At 34.5% G+C, this 10857-nt stretch overlaps 1 long non-coding RNA gene across 1 annotated transcript; it reads left to right on the plus strand.

Annotated features, from left to right (window-relative positions):
• Positions 1–8987: 8987 nt before the first annotated feature.
• Positions 8988–10323, plus strand: LOC135086443 (uncharacterized). Its single transcript, XR_010260480.1, has 5 exons — positions 8988–9125; positions 9202–9315; positions 9475–9635; positions 9930–10032; positions 10160–10323. It is a non-coding gene; the product is annotated as an uncharacterized LOC135086443 (long non-coding RNA).
• Positions 10324–10857: the final 534 nt, after the last annotated feature.

The following is a 10857-nucleotide window of genomic DNA, read 5'->3' on the forward strand; positions in this document are numbered from 1 at the left end:
AAGATGTCTGGTAAACTTTTTTTGAACTCTTTCTATCCGTAATGAGTGATTAGTGTAATGTGGTCTCCAGACAGTACTTGCATACTCCAAGGTGGATCGAACGAGTGAGTTATAGAGGAGAATTTTGGTTGAGATTCCAAACTCTTTGCTGTTTCTTATTAAAAACCCTAGTGCCTTTGATGACTTTTTAATAATAAAAAATAAAACCGACTCCAAAAAACCTACACTAAAAAGTAGAAAAATAATTACTAATTACCTACTTATTTATTAGGACGAATTATTAATATTTATGTAGGTATACCATGATTGATACCTCTGGAGTCGGTGCCAAGATTATGAAACATGTAAAGTTTGCCTGCACCGACTCCAAAAGTATCAATCATGGTATACCTACATAAATATTAATAATTCGTCCTAATAAATAAGTAGGTAATTAGTAATTATTTTTCTACTTTTTAGTGTAGGTTTTTTGGAGTCGGTTTTATTTTTTTTTATAAAATTTAACTTATTTCTTGCTTTTTAGTTATCTAATTATTACCTTGATGTTACCACTGTAGGTAGGCAGTACATTGAGACCATATTCTTAATGTATATTATAAAAAAGTTCATCCCCAATTTTCCACCCTTGGGGGTGAAATATTTTCTTCAAATTCGCATGAAACCACCCTTTTGATAATACCTATTCAACAAAAAAATAATCGTTCAAATTGCTTCATAATCGGCGGAGATATTGCGTATAAAAAAGTTTATCCCCAATTTTCCACCCTTGGGGGTGAAATATTTTCTTCAAATTCGCATGAAACCACCCTTTTGATAATACCTATTCAACAAAAAAGTAATCGTTCTAATTGGTTTATAATCGGCGGAGATATTGCGTATAAAAAAGTTCATCCCCAATTTTCCACCCTTGGGGGTTGTTTTTTTTATTATTAAATTTAAATGGGACCACCCTTGAGGTATTACCTATACGCTGAAAAAAGATTTGTTCAAATCGGTTCATAATTGGCGGAGTTATCGCGTAACAAACATAGAAAAAAAAAAAAAAAAAAAAAAAAAAACATACGGGTCGAATTGAGAACCTCCTCCTTTTTTTGAAGTCGGTTGATTATTTATATGAGGAACAAAAGTGAACTTACTGTCCATTAGAACACCTAGGTCTCTTACCACCTTTAACTCTTGCAAATCAATCCCATTAATAGAGTATTTGGTTGGAATGATATTATTTTTTCGTGTTAATTTCATAAGCGAACATTTTTTTACATTGAGATCCATTCCATTAATGTTACACCATTTCTTAAGGGAATCGAGGTCCTCTTGGAGCATAACCGCATCATCCAATGAGTCAACAACTTTAGAAAGTTTGAGGTCATCAGCGAATAAGTATGGGATAGAGTAGCAAATGCAGGATGGCAAATCGTTGACAAACATGTTGAACAAAACAGGGCCCAAGTGCGATCCCTGTGGGACACCGGACGTAATATAATGAGTGCTAGACGTGAAACCATTGACAACTACGTAAAATTGTCGTTCCTTAAGGTACGAGTCCAACCAGCCCAACATAGATCCAAAAAAGCCATAAGAAGAAAGCTTTTCGATCAAAAGTTTGTGTGGCACCCGATCAAAAGCCTTACTGAAGTCCGTGTACACCACATCTATTTATTTGCTAGCGTCAATGGACTCTACAAGATCCTCAGCAAAGCTCATTAAGTTGGTACATGTTGACCTACCCTTCAGGAAACCATGCTGACTATCACATACAAATACAGAAAAGTATTGTTGTAGATATGGACAGACTAAGCTCTCAAAAACCTTTCCTAAGGTTGGAAGAATGGATATAGGTCTATAATTTTGAACCAAATTATTACTATCGGATTTAAAGACAGGAACAACTTTAGCCAACTTCCAGGCTCTAGGAAAAACACCTGTATCTAAAGATTTGTTAAAGATCCAACTCAATGGTTCAACCAAGCTAGACGCACAATTTCTTATAAATATTGGAGGTAAGCCATCGGCTCCCGCTCCTTTGCTGACGTCTAAGCACTTAAGCTTATCCTCTATTTTGGTACAATTAAGGCTTAAATGAGAGAAACAATCACTGGTATATGGAATCGTAAAATTTATGGACAGTCTACAATCAAGACCTGTGTTAGGAGAGTCGTACACCGATGCGAAATGATTAGCAAACAGATTACAAACGATGCCGTTAGACAAGGAAGAAGGATAGTTACTAGTACCGCCACGTTTTGTTTTTACAAAATTCCAAAAATATTTAGGGTTAGTTTTGATACTACGCTCAACATTGCCCAGGTAAGATCTATAACAGGCCTTGATCAGTAAGTTACACCGCTCAGATAACAGACGATATGAAATTTGGTCAAGGGGATTCCGGTATTGTTTGTATTTTCTCCTGTATTTTTCCTTCTCCCGCAGTCTACCTACTAAATCTGAGCTGAACCATTGAGGGAACCTTCTATGTCGGGGTCCATACAGGAGAACATACTTTGTTATTGTCTCGGCAATGATCCTATAGAAAGTATCTGTCATTGTATTTACATCAGCCTCGTCCAGAAATAAGCTATTCCAGTCAATTTGCGATAGGTGCTTATTTATATCATTATAGTTAGCTTTGTAAAAGTTATGTTTTTGGGTGATATTTGATTTTAGATAACTCTCACCTTCCACAGGGATATCTATTGTAATTGGTGGATGCAAGGGGTCCACAGGAGTGCTCAGAATATCACTTGCACTGGTAACAATGCAAGTAGACATGTCAGTAAATACAAGATCGAGTAACCTATTCATGGAATTACTTATGAAATTTAATTGAGTTAGGTTATTTACTGTCCAAAAGTCCATAAAATATTGTTTTAGGGGAGACAGTTGTGAGTTCATCCATGTCACCACGAGCCCAACTAATATCACCTAAATTAAAATCGCCTATCATACACAAATGAGAGTTGTTTTCCTCGAATACATTGTTACAGTTCTTTACAAAATGATCAAGTGAAGACCTTAACACTGGCGCGATGGCGGTGGGAGATAAACTGCACAGAACGTAATTGTTATTAAAGGTTTAGTGTTTGGAATGGTAACCATCATAGCTGGGCATTAACTCGTTAATCCGTTAATCGTTAATTAACGAAGTTAACATTTCTATTAACGGATTAACTTTTAAGTTAACTTTAAAAATTGTTAACGGACTCGTTAACTTCCGTTAAAGTATCCTAAGTCCGTTAATTGTTAATCCAGTACCTACTATTTATCAAAAAGATACAGCAGGCACGCTGAAAAACGCGTTCTGACAAGTACGTTCGGGCTTCCAGAACTTCCAGAACCCAAAGCAACAGTTTTTGTAATCAGATCACTAACGCAACGATATATTAAAATGCATTTTTTTATTTATTTACAACTGAATTTAAGACCAGAGGTGGAATTGTGTAAAGCAATCGTTATAATTTGACAGTTCATAACGTACGATTATTCTGTCAAACGCTTTGTATAACTGACTTTATCGTACGTTATGAACTGTCAAATGATTACGATTGCTTTACACAATTCCACCTCAGTTCTCAACCGATTAAGCTGTATGGTATACTTATGTAAGTAGGTACGATGACAATGCAATGTTATTGTTGACGATGGCCACCTAGAGTAGGTACAAGTTAGCTAGATTTAAATATTATTAATTAAAATGGATACTTATGAAACTAATTTGCTATCTTATTAGATTTGCCTTTCATTTGTATGAATATGTAACTGATGGTGCCTGAATGTAGGCTATCCTGTATAGCCTAGTCCTTCTAAACTAGCTACATTCCGTTTAATGGGGGCATCTTCTCAAAATTGTTTCGTATTAGTTATGGCACTAACGCTTTTGCTAATAGTATCATTTATTTTGTAATTTTTCTATACATAGAAGAGCGGAGCTTCCTAACACAAGCAAAACTGGTTGCTTAATGGGAAGCCCCAAATACTTGTAATGAAAAATGTGTAAAAGTTACCGAAATAAACTTTATTATTTATTATTATTATTATTATCTATACGGTACACTGAACAAGTTCACCAAATTTTCAGTAGGTATGTGTTTTATAATGATTTTACAAAGTTACATTTTCTGGCAAAAATAAAAATTCATTGCGTCTTACATAATGGAACATGCTGTATTTTTTACTTACACAACAAAGCTGTAGTGTATTTTATTCTGCACAGGAACACGAGACACAACACACAACGATCACTATCACTGCACACTTTTTTGTTGTTTACACTCACGTCATAACAACTCACAGGCCTCACAGCAGTCGTCACAGCTGATAGCCGATTAGCTGATCAACTGATTGGGCGAGCTATCACTTCAATGTTGCAGGCCTACTCTCATATCGTTGTCTATCCTTATTATCTTATGTTGATCACAGTAAAATGGATTCACGATACCATCGAAAAATCAACCAGCAAAGGCCATGATTTTTAAGGCGCGTCTTAGTAAATTTATTTGCATTTGTGCACCTGTGCGTCATAGTTCACTTCACGAGCACTACAAAACGCACCTTCACACAAGAAAGCTAGTCAAAAACTGAATTAAATCAAAGCGCACGCGCCGACAAATGCCGACAAGCCGCACGCCTTGACACAAAGACGCCGACGCCGCCAAAGCAAGAGCCGAAAAGTTGGCATAGGCGTACAGTCGACAAAAAATAAACTTATTTATTTATTATTTTATCTGCTTGCTTTCGATTTCAATTGATTCGAATCTAAATTGTGGTGTTGAGTATTTCATGGTAAAATATCCTATAACAGATAATAATTAAAAATTAATCAAACTTATAGTTTTGTGAAGGTAATTCAATGGCCTAGTCAATTTATGTAGAAACATTAAATTAGACTATTGAAGCAAATAAAACTCTTCAATTTGTTTGTATTGATATTCCAATTATCCTAAATCAAAGTCCATTCTTAAATTAATCGTTAATGTCATCATTTCTATTACAATAGAAAAGTAGATGAGGTAGGTAGGTACCTAATTAGTTAAATAAAATTTCCGAATCATTTCCGTTCCAACTTGGTATTTATTTATGACCTATCTTATGTACCTATGATTTAACAATAAACACAATTTTAATTTGAATAGTAAAAAAAAGTTTGTTGCATTTCTTAATTTTATTTTGGTGACTGTACATTGCGCTAGCCGGCGGCCGGCGGCACGTGTCTAATGGCGGCGACAAGTTCGTTTGCTGCGCCGGCTAGTGTTGTACGATACGACACTCAAGTCTTGGAATCTTACTTATTATAAGTTTGAAGAAAATAAAATAGTAATGAATAAGGACTGTGTGTTTATTATTTTATTGGACCGTTTTAACTTTTTGATTAAGAAAATCGTCAGTCTTTAGATGGATACTTCTGATTCGATTATTTGCGTTTAATGCAATTTGATTGATATTACATTTGTATTGTGCGATTTATTTTATTTTCAATCAGGATATAACATACGGATGATGATATGAAATCACTCATTATTGCCTATTAGTATACACCAACTCAAGTTCATGTCATGATTCAGTCTAGCTCAAAGAACTTAAAATACTCGAAAGGACTCGGAAGGCTCAATGATTCATGTGAAGTCTTAAAAATAAACTCAAGTCTCGAAACAAAGACTTTTAAGACTCGAGGTTCTTACTTACAACACTAGCGCGGTCAACTTTTTTGCTTCGTTTCGTTGCTACGTTTGAAATAAAAGATTTTTGCAAGCGCAGAGGTATTTTAACGAATTTTTGAATAAACATCATTCCATTAAGGCCACTAAATAAGTACCTACTTACCTACATAAGATTTTTTTTATGTTACCAAAATAAATAATAAATAAATAAATAAATAAATAAATAAATAAATAAATAAATAAATAAATAAATAAATAAATAAATAAATAAATCTTTGGACAATTTCACACAGCGCCAGCTAGCCCCAAAGTAAGCAACTTAATGCTTGTGTTATGGGTGCTAGCTTAACGGATATACTACTTATATACTTTTTTTTTTAAAATACATAAATATTATACATAGTCACACCCAGACCCGTCACAGAAATTAAAATTCATCATTTCAATTTCTGCCCGGCCGGGAATCGAACCCGGGACCTCTCGGCATAGTAGTCCGTTCTGAACCACTACACCAAACGGCCGACAAATAAATTTTAATTTTCTCTTTAATTTAATCCTTAAATAACTAGTAAACTTACGTAGCTTGGGATCTATTAACTAAATATGTATGAATGTTTAATAACCTATGAGTATATTTACATCGTAATAATAATAATGTACTGTTATTGACCATTATGTCGAACTTACACTGTGTGTATGTGTTTTTGGATCATTAAATAATAAGAAGCGAATTTGGGTGCGCGCGTAGGTAATATTATTATCGCGCGCCTAGAACATTCCAAGCTAGCCGTTAGCAATGCGGCCCGCTGATTGGCCGGAGGCCTCTATCCTTTTATGGTCAGAAGCTTCTAGCGGCTCACCGCGCCGCACACGCGGCCGAGAGCCGCCAGTCGTCTCGTCGTCGAACTCTCGTAATCTGCGAACGTACTTGTGCGCACACCCGGACGCGCCGCATTTTCAACCGACTTAAAAAAAAAAGGAGGAGGTTCTCAATTCGACCCGTATTGTTTTTTTTTTTTCTATGTTTGTTACGCGATAACTCCGCCAATTATGAACCGATTTGAACAAATCTTTTTTCGGCGTATAGGTACCTAATACCTCAAGGGTGGTCCCATTTAAATTTAATAATAGAAAAAACAACCCCCAAGGGTGGAAAATTGGGGACGAACTTTTTTATACGCAATATCTCCGCCGATTATAAATCAATTTGAACGATTTTTTTTTGTTGAATAGGTATTATCAAAAGGGCAATGATATTATATAAAAACAAAAGCAGATATGTTATAACCGCTCGCGCTGTGAATACTCAAATACGTCCCAATTGGGACGTCTTGTGTTTAGTCTTCGTGTGGCCTGCGTCGTGCGCAATCGCGTGCCTGCGTACCACACCGTAAGTTCCTGTGTTCTTACCAAAATAAATAAAAAATGCCATCGTGTGTGTTTCGAAAGTGTAGCAATTATGACTCTAAAGTAATCAAAATACAAGGGATCTCTTACCACATTATGATTATGCAAAATTATTTGGTATTTATATTTTCAATTATTTATGCAAACAATCAAGACGCCATGCGCCATGTTCAAGTTAAGAAAGAGAAAGCGATCTTGTTTTGACGTTAGAGCGATAAGGATGCGTGCGCTGCGGACTAGATTAGTTAGTGCAGAATCGTTAAAACTATAGCTATCTCTTTCATTTGCGTGCTATTTCGTATCTTTTGTTTCACTTATCAGTTACATTTTTCAATGTGTGCAATTTGGAATAGCTCGGCACGGATTTAAATCGTAATTTCTATGAACGTAACATATCTATAGTTCTGTAATATCATTGCAAAAGGGTGGTTTCATGTGAATTTGAAGAAAATATTTCACCCCCAAGGGTGGAAAATTGGGGATGAACTTTTTTATACGGAATATCTCCGCATTTTTTAATTTTTAGTTTTTTTTTGTGTTCACGCATTTGAAGTCGGTTTTATTTTTTTAAAAAGTTAATTATCAATATTCCTACCTAGACTTTTCATTTCATCTTATCACCTACGTTCACCCATCGACCTACATCGCCTACAGTTATGGTACCATTGAACTGGTCTGATGATGGAGTCAGGAGGCGGCCATAGAAACTCCTAGATGAAACGGCGGAATTGCATCGAATTTGGGTTCGTTGGATTTATCTTTTTGAGCACTTTAGTACTAGATGATGTCCAGGGTCCTGATGATGGAGAGGAGGTGGCCATAGGAATTCCTAAACGAAACGGAGGAAATTTATCGAGTTTGGGTTTGTTGGATTTGTCTTGTATAATAAAATTATAATTTAAAAAACTTTTTTAAAAACAAGCTTTTATTCTGAAATGCAGTTGTACTAAAACGAAAAAAAAAACCGGCCAAGTAGGTACGTGTCGGACTCACGCACAAAGGGTTCCGTACCATTGATTAATATTTTTTTTTTAATTTAAGTTATTTGTATGAAAGATTACGCGGTAATAGGTAAGCGGTTTACGATTTACGAGGTAATAAAAAAAACTACTTACTAGATCTCGTTCAAAACAATTTTCGTTGGTAGTTTTTATAGTAATGTACATCATATGTTTTTTTTAGATTTCTATTTTCTTAATTAAGAAGTTAAAAATCCACAATTTATATTATGCAAGGTTCAAACGATTTGGAAAGCTTGTAGCGCAAACATAAAAGAGGAATAAATTCTACAGAGGATACAAAGTCAAAGTCAAAGTCAAAGTCAAAATTTCTTTATTTGTTTAGACTAATAAATAGTTCTTACAAATCGTCATATGCTCTTAAGGAGCCTCTACATGTCTCATAATCTTTTTACCCTACCAGCGCTTCGAAACCAATATTGGCAAGTGCTGAGAAGAAGCGCCGCAACAAACTCAGTCACCACTGTCTGCCGGTTAATATAAATAAATAGAAATAGTAGTAGTAGGTACATTCGATTCAGGAGCAGTACGCCAAGCACGAATGATCAAAGTAGTAGTAACGTAAACGTATCGTGTCTACTATACTATAACGCAGTAAAGCGTTAGTAGGCATCACGAAGCACTTTCGTCGTTGTGTAGTAAGTACGATACAATTACGAGAGTGACGTCATCCTAACGTAAGTAGGGAATGAACTAATGAACGAATGATACGTTCGGAAATATATTAAAGTGGTCTTATTAACTAAAATTATTCAAATATAATATGATATTCTAGTGAAATTAGAGAAAACAATCAAGAAACAAAATTATGTTCCATATATTTGTAGTAAGGTAAGTAAATTTAATTTTAATGTTGGTTGATAACATTTTTAATATATTCTTTTCCATATGTTTTAATTTCTGAACGGTCTACCAGATTGTCAAACACAGTTTGCTTTGGTAAGCAAATTCAAGTTATAGGAACTCTTTGAGTGTATTCTTTGTTTGAAGCTTAATTTTAATGTAAATTTTAATTTTGATGATGACTAGTAGAGTTCATGGAAAAGTACGTAGATTTGAGATAATGTGGTTTAATATGTGTGGGCTGTAATGGCGTGATATTTTTAGATGTTATTTTCTAGAAATGGTGACTTATCTAAACCTTCCGGAGGTCCAAGAAGACGCGGAAGGAATTAGCGGAAAAATTAAACAGTGATGGAACAGGCGACTCTCGATCGGTGGAGAAATAGCGCAAGGTATGCGATCTCGAGTGGTTTAATATTTCAAGTGTGCGACCTAACTCATTAAGACATTATTTATGGGCATTGCTTTTAAGCCAATGCCACATACTTATAATTTTTTGTTTAGTTTTAGCTTTAATGAAATGATTTGTTCTATTTCTGTTTGTGGTAAAGGTGTGGAGTGATTTAAAAGATAACACTAAAAGAAAGCTGGGTAAAATAAAAAGAGCTGCAAGTGGCACTGGTGGTGGACCGACCTTGAAAACAGGGTCATGCAAATAATTGGAGTGGAGGCAGCTACTGGCACGACGGTGGTGGAAGCTGGCTTTCAGCAGGTCTGCATTAATTTATTTCAGTGTATTGTAGTTTATTCATCAAAATGTCATTTTACTTTTACACAAGTCTGGCAAGGGATTGCCTTAGGGAAATCCTTAAGCGTGCAAATTTTATTCTAACACATTTTTAATAGATCTAAATATTAAGTTTATATTATTTACGCATAATATTATTACTTGACTATTACATGTAAACTTTTAAAAATAATACAGACATATTTATTAATTCATATTAATCAAGGTTTATAATTTAAATATTGTTGTAAATATTATTATAGTGTAAACCTTTTTCAGATTGAAGATAGTGGAAAAACGCCCAACACCCAGCTAGAAGAAATTATGATACCTGGGTATATAGAAGATAACCAATTATTTACTCTGGATACAACAGCTACAGGTAAATTTCATTCTTTTAGTAATTTTACATAGATAACAGACAAAATATTATGAAAAATATGGCAAATCGATGTTAAAATTAAATTAATTAAATCAAGTTGTTAATATGAAATTAAATTACATTACAGAAGCCGATCGGAACACCCCAAGCACCAGTAGCCAATCCACCGTGATGCCGCCCACCTTCAGAGTGAAGAGACCGGTGCTTCTCCACCTTCTAATTTATCCCGTAATTATTTAATTTAAGCTGTGTGTACAACATTAATTAACAAATAAAGCTACTACATAAATACTTACAATAGTTTTATTTTCTAAGAAACAATGAAAATAGTCTTAAAATTACAGCTTTCCAGCCATAAAAGTATTTTTAGATTTAGATTACATGTGTAGCCTATTAATCTCATCAACCAACACACTTTTTATCGTCTTCAGCCTCAAAAAACATATTTTTTTCTTCCGACGCAAGTTTTCACACTGAAAAATTTACCGTGACAAAACATTCGTAAACTTACGTTAGCCAGCTATCGCCACTTACTATTCTATACGTCAAAAAAAGGTTCGTGATCGCAAAGTTAGTATAAACATCATACGATACGTTTACGGTACTATTACCACGGGAACCCGATGCCTATAAATCTTGAATCATTCCAAATCAATCTCACTAGATGGCGACATAAGTATCGAATTTCTGAAGACGTTTGTAAAAAGTCACTAATGCTCAGTAAACTATAATGAAAAAATGTTTTACACATTAATTTGTTCATTTAAACACAGTGAATGATTCAAATAAACAATATTTCTTCATATAATAAAATTTTATCTTTAG

The sequence above is a fragment of the Ostrinia nubilalis genome, chromosome W (genome assembly GCF_963855985.1).
Source record: "Ostrinia nubilalis chromosome W, ilOstNubi1.1, whole genome shotgun sequence".
Lineage (NCBI taxonomy): Eukaryota > Metazoa > Arthropoda > Insecta > Lepidoptera > Crambidae > Ostrinia > Ostrinia nubilalis.